At 35.1% G+C, this 17,530-nt stretch overlaps 1 protein-coding gene across 2 annotated transcripts in view; it reads left to right on the forward strand.

The window, feature by feature from the left end:
* The first annotated feature begins 6,501 nt into the window (after positions 1-6,501).
* The window catches only part of LOC143226503 (neurotactin-like), a 31,179-nt gene continuing 20,150 nt past the window's right edge, over positions 6,502-17,530 (forward strand). The window contains exon 1 of one of the 2 annotated variants that reach the window (XM_076457531.1): positions 6,502-6,640. The gene's annotated coding sequence lies outside the window, so the exon portion shown is untranslated. The remainder of the gene's footprint in view (positions 6,641-17,530) is intronic. The other variant, XM_076457530.1, reaches the window with a different exon arrangement.

A 17,530-nucleotide genomic window follows, 5' to 3' on the forward strand; every position in this document is an offset into this window, starting at 1 on the left:
AAATGTGGGTGTATCTAATTAAATCAACCCTCTGTGTGCCTTAGAAATGCAGGTTCTATTTATATTGATTCCGGTGGTGGCCATTGTGAAATCCAAAAGAACGGTCGTAGTGGAGTTATTTCAGCTTGGCTCATTCGTAAAAATATTCAGTAGACACACACATATTTGTATAACTCCTACCAATGTTCGTGCTTTTATCACAACTGTTTGAGAAATCTGCCCCACTACAAAGAAACAGTGTATCCAAGGTTAACATGTGATAGTGTATTTGGGGTTAAATCTGCTCCATTACAAGATAATAGTGTATTCAGAGTTAATATAATTTTAATACAAATCACGTTTACTTAAATCTAATGTAAATTGATTATTCCAAGCCAAAAGAATAGTGTGAACGCTTGCTAATATCTGTATTAACACATTTATGTACATTTTGTTCCACTACAAGGTAATACTGTATCCAGTGTTAAGTTTGCTCCACTACAAGGTAATAGTGTATCTAGTGTTAAGTTTGCTCCACTACAAGGTAATAGTGTATCTAGTGTTAAGTTTGCTTCACTACAAGGTAATAGTGTATCTAGTGTTAAGTTTGCTCCACTACAATGTAATATTGTATTTAGTGTTAAGTTTGCTTCACTACAAGGTAATAGTGTATCTAGTGTTAAGTTTGCTTCACTACAAGGTAATAGTGTATCTAGTGTTAAGTTTGCTCCACTACAAGATAATAGTGTATCTAGTGTTAGGTTTGCTCCACTACAAGGTAATAGTGTATCTAGTGTTAAGTTTGCTCCACTACAAGGTAATAGTGTATCTAGTATTAAATTTGCTTCACTACAAGGTAATAGTGTATCTAGTGTTAAGTTTGCTTCACTACAAGGTAATAGTGTATCTAGTGTTAAGTTTGCTTCACTACAAGGTAATAGTGTATCTAGTGTTAAGTTTGCTTCACTATAAGGTAATAGTGTATCTAGTGTTAATTTTGCTTCACTACAAGGTAATAGTGTATCTAGTGTTAAGTTTGCTTCACTACAAGGTAATAGTGTATCTAGTGTTAAGTTTGCTTCACTACAAGGTAATAGTGTATCTAGTGTTAAGTTTGCTTCACTACAAGGTAATAGTGTATCTAGTGTTAAGTTTGCTTTACTACAAGGTAATAGTGTATCTAGTGTTAAGTTTGCTTCACTACAAGGTAATAGTGTATCTAGTGTTAAGTTTGCTTCACTACAAAGTAATAGTGTATCTAGTGTTAAGTTTGCTTCACTACAAGGTAATAGTGTATCTAGTGTTAAGTTTGCTTTACTACAAAGTAATAGTGTATCTAGTGTTAAGTTTGCTCCACTACAAGGTAATAGTGTATCTAGTGTTAAGTTTGCTTCACTACAAGGTAATAGTGTATCTAGTGTTAAGTTTGCTTTACTACAAGGTAATAGTGTATCTAGTGTTAAGTTTGCTCCACTACAAGGTAATAGTGTATTTAGTGTTAAGTTTGCTTCACTACAAGGTAATAGTGTATCTAGTGTTAAGTTTGCTTCACTACAAAGTAATAGTGTATCTAGTGTTAAGTTTGCTCCACTACAAGGTAATAGTGTATCTAGTGTTAAGTTTGCTTCACTACAAGGTAATAGTGTATCTAGTGTTAAGTTTGCTTCACTACAAGGTAATAGTGTATCTAGTGTTAAGTTTGCTTCACTACAAGGTAATAGTGTATCTAGTGTTAAGTTTGCTTCACTACAAGGTAATAGTGTATCTAGTGTTAAGTTTGCTTCACTACAAGGTAATAGTGTATCTAGTGTTAAGTTTGCTTCACTACAAGGTAATAGTGTATCTAGTGTTAAGTTTGCTTCACTACAAGATAATAGGATACCCGAGGTTAAAAGATAGTTATGAGTAATATTATAAAAAAACAACTTTTTCATCTGTGTCAGGCTCGTACGTGAGGTGAGGTTTTAATTTGAGTGTTTAGTGTGTTTTCCTTATTGTAAAGTCGCATCGAGCTACCTGCTGAGTCTACCGAGGAGAATCGAAGCTCAGATTTTAGCGTTTTAAATCTGTAGACTTACCGATTTTGAGAGAACAAAGGACAATGCACATCATGTGAAGCACAATCTGCATACAAAGTATGTTAATGGTACTTGGGTCTGGGGGCAGCACAATCTGCATACAAAGTATGTTAATGATACTGGGGTCTGGGAGCAATAGACTGTTCTAAGCAAAAAAAATGTTAATACTTGATTAGGACTATGTAGACTACGTATAAAACTTTTTAGTTCTACAAGCAGCTGCGCATGACTGTACAAGCATAGTTTCATTTCATTCTACTCACAAAAATAGGCGATACAAGGTTTGTTATCAGACCAGAGCAGAGACGGCATTTCGTGGTGTGAAAAGTCCGTATTACACACTAAATTTTATCCTATTAAATAAACAGAATGTTTTGCCTTCTTTTCAAACCTTTTGACCAGTCATCTTATTTAGTTAAACCAAATCACAATTCAGATTAGCTACGTAATACATTTTCTGATAAACTTCTCACAAGAGCAGCTACGTTTTTACCTTCTGCATTTCAGGTCACCGATCAAAACTGTATTAAAATTGCATACTGTATAGTCTCACGGTTTAGACGCTCGACTCGCAATCTCATGGTTGCAGGTTTGAATCCTCGTCTCACCAACCATACTCTCTCTTTCAGCCGTTAAGGAGAGAGTTATAGAGTAAAAGTCAATCCTACTATTCGTTGGTAAAGGAGTAGCCCAGAGTTGGCAGTTTTCATTAGCTGCTTTTCCTATAGTGTTTCACTGCTAAACTAGGGACGGCTAGTGCACATGATTCTCGTGTTGGTTTGCGTGAAATTCAAATATGCCATTTGACCTGGTAAGACCTTGGGGTAAGAGCGCATTCTGAACGTCATGATTTCGAATCTTGTCACCGAACATATTCGCTTTTTTCAGTGTGATAAGCATTTGCACTATTATATTAGAATAACACAAGTGTTAGTGGTGGTGGCGTTCACTGGCTGTCTACCGTTCAGTCGATCACATTAAATTATGGGCGGCACAAGCAATAATCAAGTAGGTTTGTGCGGAAGTCGACAAACAAACAATGAATTATGCATTTTTAGATCAATTTTGCGTAGTGTAATTGCCTTGCAATTAGTTTTCATTGCTAGTGATATCCAAACACACACAACACGTAGAAACATAAGGTGTAATTCTCACATCAACTCATGTGTCATGGTATCGTATAAGTTTCTTGTTTTTTTCTCTTAATAGTAAATTTGGCTTTGTTGTTTTGTTTTTTCACAGCAGAATACGTGACACTCAACATCATTTAAAAGTCTTATATAAGCTTTAATTGTAGAAATATGAACGTGATTTATAGTATATTTATATACACCAGAGTATGCTTATTAGAAATATTATGTACTACGTATTTAAAAGTATCCCAGTGGGACAGCGGTGTGTCTGCGGACTTACAAAGGTAGAATCTGGGTTTCGATACCCGTGATGGGCAATGCACAGGTACCTCATTGTGTAGCTTTGTACTTCATTACAAACAAATGTATTTAAACTGTGAATATTTATGCGTTCATTATAAAAAACAACAACAAACACCATCTGATATCACTCAGCGTTAGCCTTGAAATGTAAAATACAGATACCAAGACATAAAACGCACCGACTCAAACGTAAAATTATTTTAGTAATAAGTTTTGATGTTATTTGTAGAAAATACTAAATATTTAGGTACTTGTTTCTACTTTAAAATTTGCCCAGTAATGATTGTGAATATTTTCTTTCCGGAGAAGCAGAGAGAAAACTAAATTTAAACTATTATTTGACAGAAGTATGTGTGTGTATGTGTGGCAGCTGATAAATGTTAAGCTATTAAACCGAATTTCACTTATCTTCTTGCATCTACACTTACGACCCCCATCCGAGAAGTGATAGAAGACGTTCAGCGTTTGGATTTGTCTCTTTGCCTTACCCTGTAGTTGAACAGGCAACTGGTATTAGAATAAACACATAAATATCAGTTACTGAGTATGTAAATAAAATGTTTATATCGTTTCCCCTGAAGATTAAATTGCTCCCTATAGGGATTCATAACAATAATAAACCGTCACCAGTTTCTTTCAGAATTGTACGTAAGCCTTATTAAAGTTAGCCCCCAGAAATATATTTGTTTAAAAGTAGTTCGCACATGTATAAATGTGTTAAGTCGTGCCATGACAGTTCGAACAACGTCTTATGTACTAATACTCTCACATTTTTCCGAACTGTGTTGAGATTTATTACTGTATTAAATTTATAATAAATATGCATCCTAAGCCTATTAATAAGAAGGCCACGGTCGTTTAAGGTACAAGAAGAAAGGTAGACATGTTATTTTTATATTAACTACCAACAGTATAAGTTTTAAAAAAATTTGTTTAGAAACCTCACAGTTCACTTAAATAAACAAATTTCAGCGCTTATTTAAAAATATAAACTTCATTTATCCACTTCATTATCCGCGTCGAAACACAGAAAAAAGGATTTTCTTTTCTCAAATTAACTTAGAAATTTAATATTAGTTTGGAGCTTATTTATCGTTGACATATAATTTATACGTAATTTATTTGAAGTTTATGAGGAACTGTAGTTTTTAGGGTTTTGAAAGCTACACGAGGACTATCTGAGTTGGCCGTCCCTAATCTAGCCATCTAAGACTAGTAAAGCTACACGGGGACTATCTGAGTTGGCCGTCCCTAATCTAGCCATCTAAGACTAGTAGAGCTACACGAGGACTATCTGAGTTGGCCGTCCCTAATCTAGCCATCTAAGACTAGAGGAAAGGGAGCTAGTAATCACCACCCATCTTGAACTCGTGGGCTACTCTTTTAGTAACAAGTAGTAGAATTTACTCTCACATTGTAACTACCCCACAGCTGAAAGGACGAGCAGTCTTTGAATGACAGGGATTCGAACCCGCGAGTTTTGAATTAGGAGTCAAGTGCCTTAACCACTTGACCATGGTGGACATGATTTAGTTGGAGTTCATGACCATTGATATAAGGGGAGCTATAATTCACACAAAATTTATTTTGAGTTTATTTATTAAAGGTACGAAAGGAACTATGGTTTTTACACTGTTTGTGAAAAAATCATGTGAAGTTTATTTATCATAGGTATACAACAAATTTTAATATTTGTATTATTAGTGAATACGTAATATGCATATTATTTAAGAAAGATAATAAAGAAACGATGAAATTTACTGTTTGGAAGCATGAGGCACTCCTCAAATATAACAATGTATAGCATTGATTAATTACTCAATGATCAAAGACATGTTTCCTTTAAAATTAACATTAAACATTTTTTGGGTACCTCACATTATTTGAAATGTTGTTAGTTAAGTGTATAATATACTTCTTTGTTTATGTTACTTTATATTTCTGAAAGCCAAAGTATTTGGGAAAATTCTGTAAAATGTGAATAGGATTTGTTTCTTAAATTTCGCACAAAGCTACACGAGGGCTGTCTGCCCTTGCCCTTCATGATTTAGCAACGTAAGACTAAACAGAAGGCAACTAGTTAGCAGTAACCACCGCCCATTCTTCGGCTACTTATTTATCAACGAATAGTGGAATTGATTGTAATATCATAACGATCCCACAGCTGAAAGGAAAAGCATGTTAGGTGTAACAGGGATTCAAACCCATTACCCTCAGATTAGGATTCGGGTGTTCTAACTACCCGTCATACCGGGTCCTATGTAAATAAGAAAGAATCAGGTTGAGTTTATTCTATATTACTTTTTATGCAAAGACTGTGAGTTATTTGACGTGTCATTTTAATCCAAAAACATTTTCATTCCGTTTAAGAGTATAACCTTGACATTTAGATTATTGCATCAGAAATTATGTTTTCATATTTTCTCGCAAAGCTATACTGTACAAAGGAAATAGTTAGCCCTAATTTTGAACTGATAGATTAGATGGAAGGCAGCATAATCATCAACACCGACCACTAATTCTTAGGCCACTCCTGTCTGATAGAATAATAGGATTAGATCGTCACTACAGGCCAAAAGTTCGAAGCGCATTTCTGTGGAAACGAGCGATAAATCATAAACCATCGGATTCACAGTTCGGGTCACAAACCAATTGGCTACACGTAGTTCATTGGGAGTTAGAACTCCATCTGACCTAGTTGTGAATTTCATGCAACTGAAAATTAAATTGACTAACTGTAATACTAAAACAATTGACAAACGCATCTATGAAAGGAAAGAAAAATAGATAAATAAATTTCAAATTACTGTTGTTGTTCTTATTTAAGGAGTGAAACGTATTATGCAAGAATTTAAACAAATGCTACATAACATTATAGTAGTAGTAGTGAAAACAGTACATACAGTGTAGGAAAAATACGTAAAACTCGAACCATACATACAGTCTATTGCATAAATTATCCACTAGGTGTCAGCGTGTTAGACCGTTTGCATCAGTGACTGTGACGTCACAGATTGTTCGTATTTGAAAGCGGTGCACCAACAACAATTTGACTCAACTCAGGTTTTACTTGAATTTTGAAAGTGAGTTACATTGGTCATCTGACGACAGGTGAGTGCTGCAATCCCACTGGACATCTAACAACAGGTAAGTCATTATTTAATTATTACAAATCTATCTATCTTTACAATCTATCTTAGCTGTAAGTTCTCACAATTATAATAGGATCTAAATAATCAAAATAAGCTTTATATATATATATATACATATACACACAAATATATAAAATAAGTGTTTTTCCAAAGTAACTAAATGAAAACACTTGAATATATTAAACTTGATCAAAAAATCGTATTTAATGCTATATTCAACGAACTTATACACAAACATAAAGTGATACGCATATAAGATGTGTACTGGAAAAATTGTTGTGTACCTTGTCAACGTATTACTGTCACGCCAAACATGATCCCTCTTGCAACCGTGAATTCGACCCTGCGATCCTTGGATCAGGAGCTGGGCCTTTTAATGCGTACCTAAATTTGAGTTATAAGATGATTGTTGATAAGAAACTTAACAACTAAAGAACTCTTAGACTGACACATCCTTGGTTCTTAACAAGCAACACATTCTTAATAGCTAAAGTGATAGATCTTTGGTTCTGAACATGTTTAATACATTGTTTAAGTATAGAGTCATCGCATTCAAATTCCGCCTTTATAAGTCAGACTGCTCGAGAGCCAAAGGTAAGAACAAAGTAAAGTATAATTGTTTATGAACTGTATTTGTTTAGGAAGTTGTTTTTTTTGGACGAAGATCTGCGCCAGTAGCTTGAAATGTCATCAGAGAAATTCCATAGACCACTAACAACGCATACAGATGTTTCAGAATTTCGCTCAAAGCTAAATAAAGGATTATCTGAACAGAGACGTCACCAATTTTGACTCGTTAAGCAAGAGGGAAGGCAGCTAATTAACAACACCGGCTGTCAACTGTTATCTTCATTAATTTGCGAGTTATTTTTAGTTTTGGGCTAACGTTTGAAAAAAAATCAGTTTGAAACACGTAGATTCAGGAAACCCAAGAGCTCTGTGAAATTTGTTAACTCAGTAATTAACACTTACAGAAGTGTATATAGAGACAGGAGGAAGAAACATGAACTTTCTTTCACCTTATGTTACTATTCTTGCAACTGTAAGTAACGTCTGAAAAAAGCAAAGCAACTGAATATTACAGCCTAAGTAAACAACACATTATGCAAGGTACTTATAACTGAGATTGTTGCAGCTGTTAGGATACAAAAAAAAACGTATCTTGAAAAAAAAAGACGTTTGGGTTAAAACCACAAGCATAACAGATATTCGATAGGCAGCAAAAATGACAAACGCTTTATCTGCAAAGATTATTACAGTTATTATTAATATCTGTTTGTTTTTTAAATTATGCGCAAAGTTACACGAGGGCTATCTGCGCTAGTCGACCTTAATTTAGCAGTGTAAAACTAGAGGGAAAGCAGCTAGTCATCACCACCCACAGCCAACTCTTGGGCTACTCTTTTACCAATGAGTAAAACCGTCACATTATAACGCCCCCACGACTGAAAGGGCGAGCATGTTTGGTTTGAGGGTAATTTGAACCCGCTACCCTCAGATTACGAGTTGAGCTCCTTAACCACCTGGCCATGCTAGGCCTATTAATATCTGAACATAAACAAGCCGGCTATTCGAAACTAAATAAAGAACATTTTAATTAAGGTTCTTGTAAATGTTTTGAACAGTTGAACACAAGCATGAAGGATATTCGAAACGCAACAACAACAACAACAACTAAAAACGAACACTTTGGATACGATTGGAAAAAAATATGATTTATATCTGAACACAAACAAGCCGGATATTCGAAACGCAACAAAAATAAGGAACATTTTAATTAAGGTCCTTGTAGACGAGATTAATCTCTGAACACAAGCTGAACTTTCATTATCCAGTTGTTTTTAATAATGTATGCAAACTTGAAGAAAAAGTTTCGTTACCATAGAAACAAACATTAAGAGTTTTGTTTTCCCATTTGTTATATAACATTTTGTATCCTTGTTGTAAATAACAATATTAATATATATGCGTGTGTTAGAAATTCTTAGAATAACAAAATTGAATATTTGGGAATTTTTAAACGGCTCTCCAAAACGTAACGGTCAATTTGACAATAAGAGCTTCTACGACTCTCTATAATGTTTCAACAAAGAAGCTTTCCTTTGAAATTCGAACACATCACAGCGGGAATCTAGAGAACAGTAAAAGCGGGCGACTGAAAGGAAGGACTCGGTAGTGTATTTAGTCCTAACTTTAGACCAGCTGGTCTTCCTCCTGAACTGAACATACCTTTGTGAGTTTGAACTAAACAATTCAGACCTCTCCGCCGGTCGTTTTTACTGACCACTTTCTTACATACAGTTTCTCAGTTATTTGCGACGGCGTGACGCTACTTGTTACGGGTTCCCGTAGACTGTCGTGTTACCAACAAAAGTATTGAAACGCTTTCGCATTCCTTGCCGTTTTTTATAAATAACTCTGTTTATTTTGAACGTATACCTGTATCGGTATTACCTTCTCGGTTGCTCTCTGCTGTTAAACACGTTACAGATAATGCTTTGGTTTGAGCACATAGCAACTGTTTGCCCTATAAATATATTTTTGAAAATTATAAGATAACTGAAATTAATATACTATAAACGAGTGTAAAACTGTCAAATACATTTTAAAGTATAAATTGACTGTAACATTTTGAGCTTCCAACCGTTTGCCCAAAATTAAGAGATAAAGGTTACGAAAACAGCGTTTCGTTTAAACTTAAACATGACCAGTTAACTGTAATCTAACTATTTAAGTATTAGCCTTTTTTTCAAAGACTATACATGATATGTGTTGGTATGAAGCAGGTAATTAATACTTAACATATCCGTACGTCCACGTTTTCATTTTATTTGAAACAAAACCAAAACCTCTCGTGGTAACACAGACTATAAAACACTTCTTGAAAACATCTATTACGAGAATTTCTATTATAAATAAACAGTTCGCTATTTGCTGTAGCAACTGGAAAAGTTAAATTTGTCTGTATAAAACGTGGTAAGAGAGATGAATACAATAGCGTGTGAAAACAGTTTGACGGAATCGAGTCAGAAACCAACTACAACAGGGTCGATTAAATGTTGGTTAATTAGAGCCATTCGTCCTTAATCTTACAAGTGCTGTGTTAGATAGTCATGGGGACAAGGCACGTGTTTTACTTCTACGAGATTATGAATAGCGGATGTTACTTCTTTTTGTTACAAGCGAATAGAACTACAATAACTGTTTCTTATTGATTACGAAATGTTTAGAGTAAAGTTATCTTGCCAATTTCACTAATAACAAACGAGCTACAATAAATATATAATATCCTTATCGTTTACGAAATGTTTACAATGAATTAATCCTACCACTTTTACCAATAATACAGGAATTACAATAAATATCCCTGATTTTTATTAGTTAAGAAATGTTTACAATAAAGATAATGAGCTACTTTTACCATTGTTTATTATTTACAGCATTGTGCAAAAGTACTAGGACAAAGTCAACAACTTGTCCTAACACTTTTACACAGTACTGTATAAACACACTATCTATACAAGTTTCAGTGTTACGTATCATTAAAGATTTAGACAATCGATTTTCCAGTGAAAAACTGGTGAAGAAATATATTATTTTTTGATAAAAATGAGACAAAATCAAACCACATACTATTATATGTTTATTAGTAATAAAACTAATGTTAAAGAGTGTGGGAGTAACTTGTTAAAACTGTAACATCCACCTTTATTAACCTTGAACCATAGGATAAGTGGGTCTGTTAAAGAGTGTGGGAGTAACTTGTTAAAACTGTAACATCCACCTTTATTAACCTTGAACCATAGGATAAGTGGGTCTGTTAAAGAGTGTGGGAGTAACTTGTTAAAAGTGTAACATCCACCTTTATTAACCTTGAACCATAAGATAAGTGGGTCTGTTAAAGAGTGTGGGAGTAACTTGTTAAAACTGTAACATCCACCTTTATTAACCTTAAACCATTGGATAAGTGGGTCTGTTAAAGAGTGTGGGAGTAACTTGTTAAAACTGTAACATCCACCTTTATTAACCTTGAACCATAAGATAAGTGGGTCTGTTAAAGAGTGTGGGAGTAACTTGTTAAAAGTGTAACATCCACCTTTATTAACCTTAAACCATTGGATAAGTGGGTCTGTTAAAGAGTGTGGGAGTAACTTGTTAAAACTGTAACATCCACCTTTATTAACCTTGAACCATAAGATAAGTGGGTCTGTTAAAGAGTGTGGGAGTAACTTGTTAAAACTGTAACATCCACCTTTATTAACCTTGAACCATAAGATAAGTGGGTCTGTTAAAGAGTGTGGGAGTAACTTGTTAAAACTGTAACATCCACCTTTATTAACCTTAAACCATTGGATAAGTGGGTCTGTTAAAGAGTGTGGGAGTAACTTGTTAAAACTGTAACATCCACCTTTATTAACCTTGAACCATAAGATAAGTGGGTCTGTTAAAGAGTGTGGGAGTAACTTGTAAAAAGTGTAACATCCACCTTTATTAACCTTAAACCATTGGATAAGTGGGTCTGTTAAAGAGTGTGGGAGTAACTTGTTAAAACTGTAACATCCACCTTTATTAACCTTGAACCATAGGATAAGTGGGTCTGTTAAAGAGTGTGGGAGTAACTTGTTAAAACTGTAACATCCACCTTTATTAACCTTGAACCATCGGATAAGAGGGTCCTGAAAAACATCCTCACGGGTGGTTAGTATGGTGACATGTTCAGCATATATCAAATGGATAGAGGTATTGTCTTAATATTGAGTAATTAATTAGTTACAAGTTATCTGTCACAGAGAATCAGCTGAAGAACTGGATGCTGGGAAATAATTTGCAAAAATCTGTTTATGAATAAGTTGAGGTGTGATATTTCTATGAAATTTGTAGAACTATTTGTTTAAGGTCTGAAACGGTATGTCATAATACTTATTTTAATCATTTTTTTTAAAAGAAACATTTCACAAAAGGAGTAATATATTAGAATAAAAACATCGTTATTGGTGTTTCATATTCGAAATCTGAACGTCGCGGGTTTGAATCATATCGCCAAACACACTTGTCTTTTCAACCATAGAGGCACTATTTGATTAAAGTAGGCTCAAAAGTTGGCGGTTGGTAGTGTTAACTAGTTATGTATCCTCTAGTGTATTTATACACTATTATCTAGTGTATAAATAAGGAAGACTGGTAAATATTGCTATCAATTAGTTTTGCCTGAAATTCAACAAAAAATCAAACATTTTTGAAACGTCACCTCAGAGAGGGTTATGGTTTTTATCTTTATTCTCTGTTTAAGCCTTCTTCTAGGATTATAAACCCTCACTCTCCCTCGAAACTCTCGTGTCACTATCTTCTGTTTTAATTATATGCGTGTGTTCGCTACAGACACGGTCCGAGTTGGTTAAGAAGGCCTACTTCTAGAGTATAGTTCGAGTGAAACATTTGAAAACAAGATGTTAAAATACTCGTGCAGAATTTTGAGTTGAAGAACAACAAGTAGCTGCGCGAATTGCGATTGAAGAGATATGAACATGAGTATCAAATTTAGAACACAGGCAGATCTTTTCAAACTAAAGTATTTAAGATAAGGGGCCACAACAAAACATACGAAAAGAAGGAGATTCTAAGCTATATAGTTCTGTTTTTAGGAGATAAAGCAATTATTCACATGTCCTCAAATCCTCGACGTCAAGTTTGAATGTAGGCCCGACATGGCCAGGTGGTTAAGACACCGACTCCTAATTTGAGGGTCACGGGTTCGAATCACTGTCGCACCAAACATGCTCGTCCTTTCAGCCGTGGGGGCGTTATAACGTGACGATCAATCTCACTATTCGTTGGTAAAAGAGTAGCCCAAGAGTTGGCGGTGGGTGGTGATGACTAGCTGTCTTCCCTCTAGTCTTACACTGCTAAATTAGGGACGCCTAGCGCAGATAGCCCTCGTGTAGCTTTGCGCAAAATTCAGAACAAACCATTTGACCACGTGTGACACAATAAGAGGGGGATATTATTGAAGAACATCATCGATAACACTATGTTACAAAATTTTTACTTTTCCTTGTTCCTGGGCAGAAAGTGTTATTTCTCAATTGCTTATGCCGAAAGTAAATGGAAAAGACCTATTTTTCTCTTCAAACTTTGCTTTTGTGACCTGGGAGCGTATAACGAAAACATGAAAGTGATCGCAAATCTCGAAAAACTAATCACTTCTAAACATATTTGTTTTACTGTAGTATAAATACATGTAAATCTCGATTCATATGTTGTTTTATTCAGACCTTATGCAAATGAAAATGTGCAAATTACCCTGTTTTTACATAGAAAATAGGGTAATTTCTAAATTTCATTATCCAGGTCACAAAAACAAAGTTTGAAAGGAATAATGGCCATTTTCTGTACTTTTACAACATAAGCAATTAAAAAATAACATATACTATCCAGGAACAAAATTGGTGTTACATAGTGTATTACGATCACCATGTTGATGTAACACATATCTACTAACAGGTAAAGTACATTACCCACATATGTCTTCCACGGTTCAGAAATACGACAAGCAGAAAATTTCCATGTGATCTATTTAAATATGACCTTGAATCGTTGGTGCATCAAACTGACAGGAAAATGATGAGAATAAATGTTTAGAATACCAAGTTTATAAACTAAATAGGTTGTGAGGTATACATTAAAGACACAGATTAATGAGCCCGTGAAGACCTGTTCTCCACACATCATGGTGGGAGGCAGTAATTAAGATGAAAATTATTCTACCACGAGCACAAACCCACAGAGTTAGTACAACGCTTGATGTGAGATTCAAGTGAAATGGTTATATTGTTACGTCATTGATGTTAATATGAAATTATTGCGTGAAATATTCTGTTCTTTGTGATGTTGAACATTTGTTTGGTATACCAGTCCTCCTATATATATAGTGACTTATGTGATGTTGAACACTTGCTTGGTATACCAGTCCTCCTATATATATATTGACTTATGTGATGTTGAACACTTGTTTGGTATACCAGTCCTCCTATATATATAGTGACTTATGTGATGTTGAACACTTGATTGGTATACCAGTCCTCCATTATATATAGTGACTTATGTGATGTTGAACACTTCCTTGGTATACTAGTCCTCCTATATATATAGTGACTAAGGCTGATGTTGAACACTTGCTTGGTATACCAGTCCTCCTATATATATAGTGACTTATGTGATGTTGAACACTTGCTTGGTATACCAGTCCTCCTATATATATAGTGACTTATGTGATGTTGAACACTTGCTTGGTATACCAGTCCTCCTATATATATAGTGACTTAGGCTGATGTTGAACACTTGCTTGGTATACCAGTCCTCGTATATATATAGTGACTTATGTGATGTTGAGCACTTGCTTGATATACCAGTCCTCCTATATATATAGTGACTTATGTGATGTGTAACACTTGATTGGTATACCAGTCCTCCAATATATATAGTGACTTATGTGATGTTGAACACTTGCTTGGTATACTAGTCCTCCTATATATATAGTGACTAAGGCTGATGTTGAACACTTACTTGGTATACCAGTCCTCCTATATATATAGTGACTCAGGCTGATGTTGAACACTTGCTTGGTATACCAGTCCTCCTATATATATAGTGACTTATGTGATGTTGAACACTTGCTTGGTATACCAGTCCTCCTATATATATAGTGACTTATGTGATGTTGAGCACTTGCTTGATATACCAGTCCTCCTATATATATAGTGACTTATGTGATGTGTAACACTTGATTGGTATACCAGTCCTCCAATATATATAGTGACTTATGTGATGTTGAACACTTGCTTGGTATACTAGTCCTCCTATATATATAGTGACTAAGGCTGATGTTGAACACTTGCTTGGTACACCAGTCCTCCCATATATATAGTGACTTATGTGATGTTGAACACTTGCTTGGTATACCAGTCCTCCTGTATATATAGTGAATTAGGCTGATGTTGAACACTTGCTTTGTATACAGTCCTCCTATATATATAGTGACTTATGTGATGTTGAACACTTGCTTGGTATACCAGTCCTCCTATATATAGAGAGAGACTTATGTGATGTTGAACGCTTGCTTGTTATACCAGTCCTCCTATGTATATAGTGACTTATGTGATGTTGAACACTTGCTTAGTATACCAGTTTTCCTATATATATAGTGACTTAGGCTGATGTTGAACACTTGCTTGGTATACCAGTCCTCCTATATATATAGTGACTCATGTGATGTTGAACACTTACTTGGTATACCAGTCCTTCTATATATATAGTGACTTATGTGATGTTGAACACTTGCTTGTTATACCAGTCCTCCAATATATATAGTGACTTATGTGATGTTGAACACTTGCTTGGTATACTAGTCCTCCTATATATATAGTGACTAAGGCTGATGTTGAACACTTGCTTGGTACACCAATCCTCCCATATATATAGTGACTTATGTGATGTTGAACACTTGCTTGGTATACCAGTCCTCCTGTATATATAGTGATTTAGGCTGATGTTGAACACTTGCTTGGTATACCAGTCCTTCTATATATATAGTGACTTATGTGATGTTGAACACTTGCTTGGTATACCAGTCGTCCTATATATATAGTGACTTATGTTATGTTGAACACTTGCTTGGTATACCAGTCCTCCTATATATATGGTGAATTAGGCTGATGTTGAACACTTGCTTTGTATACAGTCCTCCTATATATATAGTGACTTATGTGATGTTGAACACTTGCTTGGTATACCAGTCCTCCTATATATATAGTGATTTAGGCTGATGTTGAACACTTGCTTGGTATACCAGTCCTCCTATATATATAGTGACTTATGTGATGTTGAGCACTTCCTTGATATACCAGTTTTCCTATATATATAGTGACTTCGGCTGATGTTGAACACTTGCTTGGTATACCAGTCCTCCTATATATATATAGTGACTTATGTGATGTTGAACACTTGCTTGGTGTACCAGTCCTCCTATATATATAATGACTTATGTGATGTTGAACACTTGCTTGGTATACCAGTCCTCCTATATATAGAGAGAGACTTATGTGATGTTGAACACTTGCTTGTTATACCAGTCCTCCTATGTATATAGTGACTTATGTGATGTTGAACACTTGCTTAGTATACCAGTTTTCCTATATATATAGTGACTTAGGCTGATGTTGAACACTTGCTTGGTATACCAGTCCTCCTATATATATAGTGACTCATGTGATGTTGAACACTTACTTGGTATACCAGTCCTTCTATATATATAGTGACTTAGGCTGATGTTGAACACTTGCTTGGTATACCAGTCCTCCTATATATATATAGTGACTTATGTGATGTTGAACACTTGCTTGGTATACCAGTCCTCCTATATATATAGTGACTCATGTGATGTTGAACACTTACTTGGTATACCAGTCCTTCTATATATATAGTGACTTAGGCTGATGTTGAACACTTGCTTGGTATACCAGTCCTCCTATATATATATAGTGACTTATGCGATGTTGAACACTTGCTTGGTATACCAGTCCTCCTACATATATAGTGACTTAGGCTGATGTTGAACACTTGCTTGGTATACCAGTCCTCCTATATATATAGTGACTTATGTGATGTTGAACACTTGCTTGGTATACCAGTCCTCCTATATATATAGTGACGTAGGCTGATGTTGAACACTTGCTTGGTATACCAGTCCTCCTATATATATAGTGACTTAGGCTGATGTTGAACACTTGCTTGGTATACCAGTCCTCCTATATATATAGTGACTTAGGCTGATGTTGAACACTTGCTTGGTATACCAGTCCTCCTATATATATAGTGACTTATGTGATGTTGAACACTTGCTTGGTATACCAGTCCTCCTATATATATAGTGACTTATGTGATGTTGAACACTTGCTTGGTATACCAGTCCTCCAATATATATAGTGACTTATGTGATGTTGAACACTTGCTTTGTATACTAGTCCTCCTATATATATAGTGACTAAGGCTGATGTTGAACACTTGCTTGGTATACCAGTCCTCCTATATATATAGTGACTTATGTGATGTTGAAGACTTGCTTGGTATACCAGTCCTCCTATATATATAGTGACTTATGTGATGTTGAACACTTGCTTGGTATACCAGTCCTCCTATATATATAGTGACTTAGGCTGATGTTGAACACTTGCTTGGTATACCAGTCCTCCTATATATATATAGTGGCTTAGGCTGATGTTGAACACATGCTTGGTATACCAGTCCTCCTCTATATATAGTGACTTAGGCTGATGTTGAACACTTGCTTGGTATACCAGTTCTCCTGTGTATATAGTGACTTATGTGATGTTGAACACTTGCTTGGTATACCAGTCCTCCTGTATATATAGTGACTTATGTGATGTTGAACACTTGCTTGGTATACCAGTCCTCCTATATATATAGTGACTTATGTGACGTTGAACACTTGCTTGGTATACAAGTCCTCCTATATATATAGTGACTTAGGCTGATGTTGAACACTTCCTTCGTATACCAGTCCTCCTATATATATAGTGACATAGGCTGATGTTGAACACTTGCTTGGTATACAAGTCCTCCTATATATATAGTGACTTATGTGATGTTGAACACTTGCTTGGCGTACCAGTCCTCCTATATATATAGTTACTTATGTGATGTTGAACACTTGCTTGGTATACCAGTCCTCCTGTATATATCGTGACTTAGGCTGTTGTTGAACACTTGCTTGGTATACCAGTCCTTTTGTATATATATAATGACTTATGTGATGTTGAACACTTGCTTGTTATACCAGTCCTCCTCTATATATAGTGACTTATGTTAT

Source organism: Tachypleus tridentatus, chromosome 9, assembly GCF_004210375.1.
Source record: "Tachypleus tridentatus isolate NWPU-2018 chromosome 9, ASM421037v1, whole genome shotgun sequence".
NCBI lineage: Eukaryota > Metazoa > Arthropoda > Merostomata > Xiphosura > Limulidae > Tachypleus > Tachypleus tridentatus.